Raw genomic sequence first — 11841 nt, 5'->3', positions numbered from 1 at the left:
GAACAACAGCACTGGGGGTATTACAAGCATTTAGTGCAGAGAGCCAGAGATGCTATGTATGTAAGAGATTGTCCTGCTAAATAAATAGTTGTTTGCCAAAATGTCAGCAGTGTCCTATTGAGAAACACTTTAGTAATGAAATGGTTTTGAGTGTGGGCTTAGAATGAAGCCAACCTGGTAATGAGTTCAAGGTAAACTATAATTTCCTGTGTAACCTTGGGCAACTCATCTCTGAAGCTTCTGCAAACTCTTTGTTAAAGGGAACAAAAGTAATACCTCCACACAGAGATCTGTGAGTATCAAACAAGATAATGGTTCTAAATGGTTTAGCATAATGCTTGGGACATAGTAAGTAGCCAAGAAAAATGATCAGTGCCAGTGGCCATTGAATGACTATGAAGTCCCTATACTGAGCTCAAATCCTCCACTAACCCTGAACGTTCAGATTCTTCAAGGCTGATTCTTTTCTAAATAGCAAACTAGATGCAGAGATGGGGCTTGTGAAATCAATTATTGAGTATCAGTGTTCATTCCTACAGTAGGTGAGAACACACTGGTCCTACCATTTTTCACTTGTCACAGAGACTGTGTGCCTCTAGGAAATCCTAGGAGTTGAAATTTCCTGACGTCTTTTCTGTTGGTCCTGTACTTTCGTGAATCACTTACATTGCTGCCTTTGTGCCTAAAGAGTATCTGACGTTGGCTACACTGAGTAAAACTCACCTCTTATTTGTATTTCTGCCCTAAATCCCCATCTGCTCTCCTCTCCTGATAAACTCAGTTTGTACTTGCTGACATCTAAAAGTACCTCTTACATCCACTTTCTCCATTCATTTATTCATTCTTCTAACAACTCTTTATTGGGTATCAACTATACAGCAGATATCATTCTAGGCACTAAGGATACAGCTTTGTGAAAGACAGACATGGTGTCTGTCCTCACCCAGCGTTCATTCTAGTAGAGGAAGCAGGCGATGAACACGATGTCAAATATATAAATAGTGCAGGGTAATTTCAGAAAGGCAAAAACATGGTCAAAAAATGAAATAGGGTACTTTGATGAAGAGTAACAAGATGGAAGTGGGGAAATGAGGTACTCAGGAAGGCCTCTCTGAAGGAGACATTTGAGCTGAAACTTAAAGAGCCATCTAAGTGAAGATGTGGGGATGGGGAAGGGAAAGTGTTCCAGGCAAATGTCCTAAGAACTGAAGTTTCAAAACCTTAAAAAAAATAAAAAAAGAAGAAGCCAGTACAGCCATTAAACAATAGTAAGGAGGCAAAGTCAGTAAGGAGGTAAGCTCAGAAATGCAGGCATCAGCCCATTCATGTGCCACTTGGGGGTCTGAATTTTATTCTAAACCTGGAGCAGATCCAGGGCCAATCAACTTTGCCATCTTCATTGAGCTTTCTCCCCAGCATGGTCCTGCTCAGCGCTCCAAGGGGGAGCACACCTCCTACGTTTTCATTTGACAGTCAGTCCCTCCCCAGCATCCGAACCCCACAAGCCTGGAGCAAAGTGGATTTTAGGGGAATGATTCTGTGGCCATTTCATTGTACCCACCTTTCCGTCATGTCAGAACCATCAGCTTAGTAACTTCCCCTGGGCAAAGCCAAAGCAGAGTTACAACAGAAGATGTGCAACTAATAGAGATAAGACTTACATACAATTAAAAACAATTAACTAAAAAATCTCATGTATAATAAAGAAAAAGGTAGAGCAATATATAATAAATGCCCTGAAAACACAGATCTTAGAGCATGGGATTAATCAGTGTAAGTGTCATATATGTTGAAAGAGATGGAGGATTTAGACTCACTCTGAACATTTAGATGCACAGAACATTCCAGATTGGCTTTTATAAGTAATAACACAGCTTGTTTTGACCTTTTCTTTCTCACCTGGCATTTAACAGCCAACGTGTTTTGAGTGCTTACTACGCAGTGTGCTAAGTGCTTTGCCAGTGTCTGAGTAACAGACTGGTTTGTGACATGTCTACCCAAAGTGGGATGATTTGTTTTTTTCAGAGAGGAGGTTGGTAAAATAAAAATGCCTTTCTAATGGCATTTTCTTAAAAACTTAGCCTTTTTTTTTTTTTTTTTCCGGGAACGAAATCATCTTTACATTTTTTTCTGTTTGGTTTAAACCCTAATGTGATTGAGTAGAAGAAAACTGGATTAGCAGAGATGCTTCAGAAATCTTTTTCTTTCTTTTCCAGCTCATGGGAAGAGAGTAAAAGCAATGCTTTTCTTAGTTTCAGCAAGAGATATCCACTCAACATCACTAAAAATAACTAGACTTTCAAATGTCTCGTGTGGCCTGTTTTCTCTAAGGAATAGTTCCCCTGCTACTTCAGAGGGAAATTTTGAAAAAGCTCCTATGAGTGACAATTGATAATGGATTGCACTCTGAACTATGCATCCAAGCAAATAAAAAAAGCTTTCAAACTTTAATTGACTAAACCTCACAGCAGTCATCTGGACTTCATGCTTGTTTATAGGCTTGATGGTAATAAAGCCGTTTCAGGGACAAAAATATTATGCAAACAGTTGGCCAATTTTGTTCCTGTTATTGGACCCTCATTGACTGCAATCCCTTTTCATTACTGTATTATTCTAGGACTGACTGCCAAGTCAGTGTGCACAAGGGCAGTCATCCAGGGGAAGAGGCAGAGTGATTGGATTTGGGCCCAACTTCCCTGAAGCCTTACCTTCCTCCCCCCAGGGGTAGTCCTTGTTCTAGCATGTTCTTTTAGTGAATAGGACTTGAATAATTGAACCCTTGGTAGTGGATTTCTTCCTTCCTGTTGGATGTTCCTCAAATCACTTCTGCTACATTTGTGACTATATTTTATGCAGATTTAATATCTGTGGCTTAAAAAATGCTGGGTGTTAAAATAGAGTGGACTGATGGCAGAACAATAGAGATTTTGGAACTGTGAAGTACCAGTTGGATAAAACTCCCAGGATATGGGTCTTAGGTACTTTGAAGTTGGAGTGGAAAGATCAAACATGGGGTTTAGAGTCCAGTCAGATCTGGGTGGAAATTCAGGCACTACTGCTGAATTATGTAATCTTGGACAAGTCAATACACCTGTCTGAAGCTTAGTTTCTTGACTGATACAGTGCAAATAATTAAAGATATTTAAAAGTTCAAGTTACATAAACTGCCAAGGAGAAGAAAGGGCTATTCCCAAGTGTTAATTACCCTGTTAGTCTTTTGGGTCCAATTACAGAAATCCTCTAAATGCAAGCAGAATAGAGATGAACATGATTCTAGAGCTAATGGTTTTCCTGTGACTGTATGTGGCAGTGTGAATTTCAGTGCACAAATTCAGTAAGCAAGATCACGTCTATTTTTTGGTAAGTATCACATTTCTATTTGTTAAGAATGTGAACTATCAAATTTCTATACTTTTAAGTAAATAACCTAAATTTGAATCTTCATATTGCAGGAATGGTAGGTAAATTGAACTTGGGCATTTTTAGGACTACTTCCTAGGTTGTTGCCATGGGTTCCGGGGTTTTATGCCATGCCAAAATATGGTCCTTCTCCCTTCAGCTGTCATTGTTTATCTATCCACAATGTAGAGACTTCCCTCTCTCCTGTATCCATGATCATTTCAGCTTTGGTGATTCTGTGCAGTTTCTGTGCTTCCCTGGCAACACAAGACTCTTTGGTGAGGATGGGCATCCCATGTCTGGAGTCGTTTACACCCTGCCACCATCCTGCTGGCTCTCTGTGTTGCTGTAAAGGATCTGAGCTGCTCGGGCATTACCCCATAGCTATATTCTCCTTCCCTCAGCTTCTTTCAGGCTACCCTGCTTCTACCGAGAAACAGACTTTACTTCCTTTCTACCTCCTCTAAAAGCCTTCAATATCCCTCCAAGTTCTTGGATTTATTCTGGAGGGGGGAAGCAGAAAGACCCATAGGATATTTCTGCCTTCCGTCCCTGTGAACCTCCTGGGAGGCAGTGAAGTACAGAGAAAGCTGTTTGAATGGGTGGGAGAGAAAAGGGAAAATCAGAGAAAAAAACCCTGATATCTTAGTACTTACAAATGTGTTGTCCTCTTTTATTATTCAAGTATCACATAGATCATGCACCAAAGAATGTCTCTGTGGTTAAAGAAAAAGGAGTTGGAGGAAGAAAATATCATAAGCCACAAGTGCATTTAATACACCTAACTACCAAACACCATAGCGTAGCCTAGCCTAGTCTAAACATGCTCAGAACATTCATATCAGCCTACAGTTGGGCAAAATCATCTAACACAAGCTTATTATATAATAAAGTGTTGACTGTTTCACGTAGTTTATTGAATACTTTACTGAAAGTGAAAAACAGAATGGTTGTCTGGGTACAGAATGATTGCAGGTGTATCGTTGTTTGCTCTCGCGATCAATTGGCTGGCTGGGAAGTGCGGCCACCACTGCCCAGCATCATGAGAGAGTCCCCTACCATATAGTCCCGGGAAAGATCACAATTCAAAATTCAAAATAGAGTTTCTATTGAATGCGAAGCTCTTTCGCACCATCATAAATTCGAAAAATCTTAAATTGAACCACGGTAAATCAGGGACTATTTGTATATGTTGTATAAATGTGTGTATTAAAACTAAATTTCTGAGCAGCTCAGCTATATAGGATTTTCTTTCTGCTTTTTTTTTAATTTGCTAATGTGCCTATAAAAGTATGAATTAATATTAGAAAATGAGAAAGAGCATTACATGTTATTGTGATCATTGCCCAAGACGTATTTAGCTGACCGCAGACACCATAAGCCGTCCGGAATCAGAGACGTCAGCCATCACTTGGGCAACCTGTGTTCATACCCCTGTTGTGTTAAATACTGGGCATGTGATCTCAGCTAAGATACTTAACCTCTCTTTATTTTTAAAAAATGGGGATAGTACTTTCCAGCTTACATTCGAGAATTAAATAAATAAAAGAGATGAGATGTTGGTATATAATTAATCACCTAGTAGGTCAGCAGTAAACATTTGTTTTCTGCGCTTCCTCTTGATTGTTAATTAGGGACGACGTGTAGAATAGTGGGAAGAGCACAAGGTCCCCAATCAGAGAAACCGGGAATCACATGAAAGCTTTGCAAATTTTGATACACCCTAGATAAGGTCTCTAGTGTCCCTGAGCTCTTATTTCCTCATGGTTAAAATGAGGGTAATTGTTCTTCCCCCCTCATGGGAAAGCCCTGAGGATTATACAGGATGATATACATAACAAACCCAGCATAATACAGGACTGAGCACATAGCAAGGAGTCAGTAAATATTAGTTCCTTCTATCTTTCCCAGCCATTAACGAGCAAGCAGTTAAATGAAAAATGGTATAGTCCACTACAGAGATTGCAGGGATTAAGGGGCTCATGGGGTGAGGGAGGGTCGCGGAGAGTTGGAGAGGCTTTGTTGAAAAACAAAGCACGCCAAGAGATAAGACGTTGAAAGTGACCTAGATAGTATCCGAGCTTCCAAAGCTTCAGCAAGTAAGCGTGCTTCACATCATTACTGATTTTATGTAGTTGCAAACAATATCATCTACATATTTCAAAATAGATTTTTCTTCTAAAAGTATTTTTTCTTTGACTTATTTTAGTCACATTTCAATTATTTTTAAGGTTTAAATAACCCTAAAGGATATTGTGAGATTTTCATTTTAATTAAATAGAGGCATGGGTTTAAAAATAACATGAAAAGGAAGAGTTTTCAATCTTCATATGTAGGGGGAAGAAATTTTAGGAGATAAAATGCATGCCTAAGCAATTTTTCAGTCCCCTATAAACAGGAATTATCTGTCCAGAAAAGTCTTTACATCTCTTACCCAATTCTCTCATTTTGCAGATGCAGAAACTGAGGTGTAGAACAGGTAACTTACACCCAGAGTTACACAGTAACTGAATGCAAGAGCTAAAATCTAGACTCTCAGGAAAGCATAGTTTTTACAACATCATTGCACATTCTGTGTCTGTGCTTTTTTTCTCCCTGTTTATTATATATCATTATATACACATGTGTATACATGTGTGTATAGAGGTATATATATATGTATAATTGATAATTGTATGTGCTATACATACAAATTGTGTCTGTATGTGCCTGTAGAAAGTGTGTAAAGGATAGAGACAGAGAAAAAAATAAATGATTTTCCTTTCTATGAAAGGTTATTAGTCCATACCCTAAAACATAATGTGTGCTAGCTCTCTCAAAAACTGTTTAAGCCAAGATAGCTTTTAAAAATGTACACTTCATTCCTGGTCATACAATTATTCCCATGTTGAGTCCGTCTAAAACAATTTCTTCCTTTGTTTGATGTACTTGCATAGAGTCTCTATCTCTGGTTTCTCTCTGCTCCAGTCCTGAAAGTTTGGGCTGTGAATAATCAAGCAGCAAAGCTGTGCCTGGCTTGCTGAATTGCCAGTTGAGAAATTGTAATTTATATTGATTAGTAAATTCACCCTCTTCAAAGGCATATCAGAAAGCCCCACTGGAGTCAGAGTTTCTGCTGTATTAGTTCAAGGGCACTCTTGAGACAAGAAATGTGTTTTCAGTAAGATTAAGTCCTCCATCTCAGAGAAGAGGAAGAATATCCTGAAGTGTTTCTTAAAATAGTCAGCATTCTCTCAACCAAAGACAAGATATGCCAGGCAGAGCTGGCTCACTATTTTTTAGGTAACAGGGCTGCTGTTTGCCTTTCTCTGGATCGCAATCTTGAAGGCGATTCATAAATCCTAGAGTGGAAGATGGCAGAGTGGCCTGACCCACTGGGAGGAAAGAGATTGCCAGGCTGGAAGTTACAAGATCTTGGAGTTGGTCCCCCATCTGCCATTTACTAGGAGTGATTAAGGCAAGTCATTGCAATTTCACTTGGAGATTTTTTTTTTTAATTTTTATTGAAGTAAAGTTGCTTTACAATGTTGTATTAGTTTCCACTGTACAGCAAAATGAATCAGCCTTACATATACATATGTCCCCTACCATTTGGATTTCCTTCCCATTCAGGTCACCACAGTGCATTAAGTAGAGTTCCCTGTGATATACAGTAGGTTCTCATTAGTTACCTATTTTATACATAGTAGTGTATATATGTCAATCCCAATCTCCCAATTCCTTCCACCACCACCCCGCCCTTGGTATCCATACATTAGTTCTCTACTTCTGTGTCTCTATTTCTGCTTTGCAAATAGGATTATCTATACCATTTTTCTAGGTTCCACATATATGTGTTAATATGCGATATTTTTTTTCCTCTTTCTGACTTACTTCCCTCTGTATGACAGTCTGTCAGTCCATCCACGTCTCTACAAATGACCCAATTTCATTCTTTTTTATGGCTGAGTAATATTCCATTGTATATGTGTACCACATCTTCTTTATCCATTCCTCTGTTGATGGACACTTAGGTTGCTTCCATGTCCTGGCTATTGTAAATAGTGCTGCTATGAACATTGGACCCAGCAATCCCACTACTGGGCATATACCCAGAGAAAACCATAATTCAAAAAGATACATGCACCCCAATGTTCACTTGGATATTTTTCATGTGTAGAAAGTCAGGGCTCTCTACTATGGTGATGAAAGAGCACAGAAGGGCCTTGATTCCTCCCACATTTTTTGCTCTGCTTGCCATGTTCAGTGGTTCCCAAAGTGTGGTTCCCAGACCAGCAGCATAAGCAGCACTTGATCATACGGGAATTTGTTAATAATGCAGATTCTTAGGTCAGCCCCAGACCTATCCTTTAGAAACACTGTGAGAGGGACTCACCACTCTGTGATTTACTCATTTCTCCTCATGATTCTGATGCCCACAAATGTTTGAGAACTGTCGCCTGGGTAACATTCCACTTTATTCCTTCCTAAGGAGCACCTTCTCTGCACTCTCCCACCAGATTAAATTCCCCCATCATGGGTTAATTGAAAGTTGTAATTTGCAGTTGATGGTGTGAGTGTTTAATTGCTCCATAAGGCCAGGGTTGTGTCTGTGTTGGTTCATCATTGTGGTCCCATCCAGCAAAGCGCCTGCCACATAGAGGGGACACAATGACATTTTGTCATTTAGATGAAAGTTAATAACCTTGAACAAATCACTTAAACTTGCAGAGACTCAATTTACTTCTCTTTAAAATGGGCACAATAAAACATATGGAGCATAAGTGAGCTAAGGGATTGGAATATAGAGCATAAGTGAGCTAAGGGATTATAAATTCAAACTGTAGTTAACACACCCAATGTCTTAAAGTATATGTATATATATATTTGTTAGTTTCTCACTGAAAATTCTATTTTGCCACTGTGTGTCTACCTTAGTGTTCCTTGTATGTCCTTCCCCAAAGTGGGGTGACCCTCCACTCTAGCATAATATGAGGTGCCTTGGCAATATAATGTGAGTGTATGGAGGTATTTAATTTTCCAATTTTAGGACATAAAAGGACCTGCTGAAATGCCCATATTCTCAACCCACACTAAGACCCTTCAAAATCCGATTCTCCCTGCTATTTCTGTGATTCGCTTATTTGTTAAATAGCTGTCTGCTGGGGTTATGTGGCGCTATCTGCCTAAGCTCAACTGTACTCACTCTGCCCTGAGATCTTGCCTGCATTGCTAGGACACAGTGTTCCCCTGCTCTAGAATCCAGAGACCTCTCTGCTCCCATTCCCATCTCTTACATCCCATCAGCCCATAGGAGTCTCTTTTTTACTGCAGGCTAATTTTTCTTCCTTGATGTTTCTGCCTAATACCTTGTAACCATGCCCCTGGATTCTCTCTCCCTTGCTTTTGACCAGTGCCTTTCCCCTCTAACAACGCATTCTTTCTGCATTTGGAGATTTAAGTTTTTGGAAACAAAATCCAGGAAAACCAGAAGGTGTTTCTAATTTTTCACCCTACTACATCCTCTTTTTGAGACAGTGGGCTCAAGAGTTTCTGCCTGAGGTGAGGAAAAACTATCATCAAAATTATAGACCTCCATACCAGTGATTCTCAAATGGGGGCCACTTTGCCCTCCAGAAGACATTTGGTAATATCTGGAAACATTTTTGATTGTCACTTCTTAGGGGAATGCTCTCCTGGCATCTAGTGAGTAGAGGTCAGTGATGCTTCCAAACATCCTATGAGGCACAAGACTGCCGCCACCGCAAAGAATTAACTGGTCCAGAATCTCAGCAGGGCCATGCCAAGGTTGAGAAAGCCTGCTCCCCATGAAGCTCTGCGTTAAATGCTGTGAACAGTGGCACAACACAGGTGTTCAATAAGTGATTGTTGGCTTTTAATCTTGGTTTCTTCCATCCCTGATCCCTTTGCAACCTTGGCAAATTGGAGAGACTTGAGAAATTTTGTTTTGTCACTAACTTCAGCATAGGGCACCGGTCCCTAGCCTTCCACTGTATTCCTAGCGAGCAGATTCACATGCCACAAGTCCAAGTTGTCCTTCCTGCCTCGAAAACCATGCATTGTATTCTCTGTATTTGTCCTGATGGCATAGTGATTTGTTAGGCATCATTGAGTAAAAGTGGGACCGAAGTTTGACCTGAACTTCAATGTACTCATGGTTAAATGAGAAAGGAAAATAAATATACTACAAAGATATAGTATGATGAGATTGGTTAGAAAGCTAAGTTCAGAGTGCTGAGGAAGCAGAGAGAGGATTACTAAATACCAAGTGAAGGTACAGGTGGCCAGGACACAGGAGGAATTATTAGTCGGTGGGATAAGAATTGGGGTAAAAGAAATTTTGATGAGAAAAATGAGGAGTAGGATTTGTCAGGCAAGGATATAAAGTGTGCTCAAGACACAGAGATGAGAAAGATGATTTGGGATAGACAGGGCCAGCCACAGAATTTGTGGAGCTCAGTGTAAAATGAAATGCAGGGCCTCATGTTCAAAAAGCAGGAAAGGGGATCCATTAGAGGTGTTCAAATGCAAAACTCTTTTCCTTTCTTCTGCAGTCTTTCTCTTGCATGGTGGTTTTTATTTGCTATTTATTGTTACAGTGGCTACGGTATAGGTTAGAGTCGAACAGGTAAAACTAAAGAGTAAGAGGAAATTGATGGTTAAACTGTCAGAGACGGCATAGATAGGAATCCCGGAAGAAGGTCCCAGAATGGGCATTTAAAATGATCCTCCGTGTGGTAACTGGAGACAGGGATGTATAGAATGGGAAATGTTGAGTGAAGGAGAAGATATGAACCTGAACAAGGGGGAAAATTAGGTACAAGGAGAAGAAAGTTCAGCTCTCCAAACAATATTTTAAAAAGGAAAAATGCTATGATTGGTTTGAGCCTGTCTGTGACTGAAGTAGAGAGTTAATTTTTTTTTCCTATAAAATTGAACATTTTTAAGTACAAAAAAGTCATTGTTTTGTACTATCTGTTGCTCGAAACACATGTATAACAACTAGTTCACTGATAAATCTGGCACTGTAATTTTGCAATTGTGAAATTAATTAAAAATCACAGTTTGAAAGTGGAACAGAATTTTAAAATCTTAAATTGCTATTTTACATATTGCCTTTCTGTATCTAAGGATCAGCAGTGGATATTTTTACACTGTACAAACACTAGAATACACACCCCTATTTTTTTAACTTTACATTTCCTGTAACTATTTCCTGTCTAGCTATATAGTCTTAAACTTTATCCTTTCTTATGGCTAAATAATAACCCATAGAATTGATGGGTTCTGATTTTTCTGGGACTTTCCCCATTGTGATATAACTGGATTTATTTTCTTCGCATTCCTGACTATACATAAAATTTCCAGAAACTTCAATATTTCACACATATAATTTTATTCTTCTTTTCGATATTTAAGCACTCTTTTGCAGGGGATTTTACTGGAAGGTGGCAAGGCAACATATTGTTGTTAGAAGATAAAAACAAACAGAACTAACATAAATTACTGTTAAACAAACAAAAACATAACAGAACAAAACAAACACAAATAAAAGAATAAGCTCCAACACTGCTAATAACATAAGCTAGGTTTAAAATAGAGTCAACTCAGCTGATGGCTAGTGTTTGGAGACAAGTCCATTTAAAAAAAATCTCCAACATTATTAGAAGCATTTCTAATGAAACAGTATTGTCCAATGCGCCAAAGGTGATTTAATCATTACCTTTACAAAAGAAAACTCCAATTTTATAGAAAGTAATATACTGCAGAATTTGCACTGAGTTATAGTTTTCACTGAAGTTTCCATAGTTGAACACACTGACATTTAATGGGGCAATTTTCTGCTAGTGTAATTAGCCAAAGCCCATTTGCTATGCCACAAAGATAATGGTTTTAGAAAGAAGAAAAGGGAAAGGATTCAAAGGAATGAAAACAAAAAGACCAGGCTTGATGCATGAAGGAGATAAACAGTTTAGAAAAATATCAATATTGCTTGCTTGCACAATTATTCACTGGCTCAATATCTGGGAGTACAAGCTCATATTTAAGTGGCAATAATACACCTGAAATAGTTCATTTAACAAAAAGAAGCAGTATTACCCAGTCCAAAGTAGCTATCAAAACTTGTTTAACTACTTCAGAACTAGATACTGAGAGGCAAGGGTTTAAAGTGAATGCCCATCTATCCAATTCCCCATCAAATGAAAATCCTGTTTATCCAAGTTAAGATTTTTGAATTGGACTCTTATCAATGCCATAAATTTCATCAGCAGCAATTCTTTTTGAAGTACTGAGCTATTCAAGATTGGAAAATTGAAGATTTTCCTTTTAATGGGGAATCTACATCTGCATTTCATTGTAAAAATGAAACATGCCACCGAGTTATTCTATGAAGAAGGTTGGAGTATTTATTTATTTTTGGTTTTGGATACTTACAAAATG

This window comes from Balaenoptera ricei, chromosome 8, assembly GCF_028023285.1.
Source record: "Balaenoptera ricei isolate mBalRic1 chromosome 8, mBalRic1.hap2, whole genome shotgun sequence".
NCBI classification, from domain to species: Eukaryota; Metazoa; Chordata; class Mammalia; order Artiodactyla; family Balaenopteridae; genus Balaenoptera; species Balaenoptera ricei.
The sequence above is the reverse complement of the archived record's forward strand: the minus strand, read 5'-3'. Positions refer to the sequence as shown.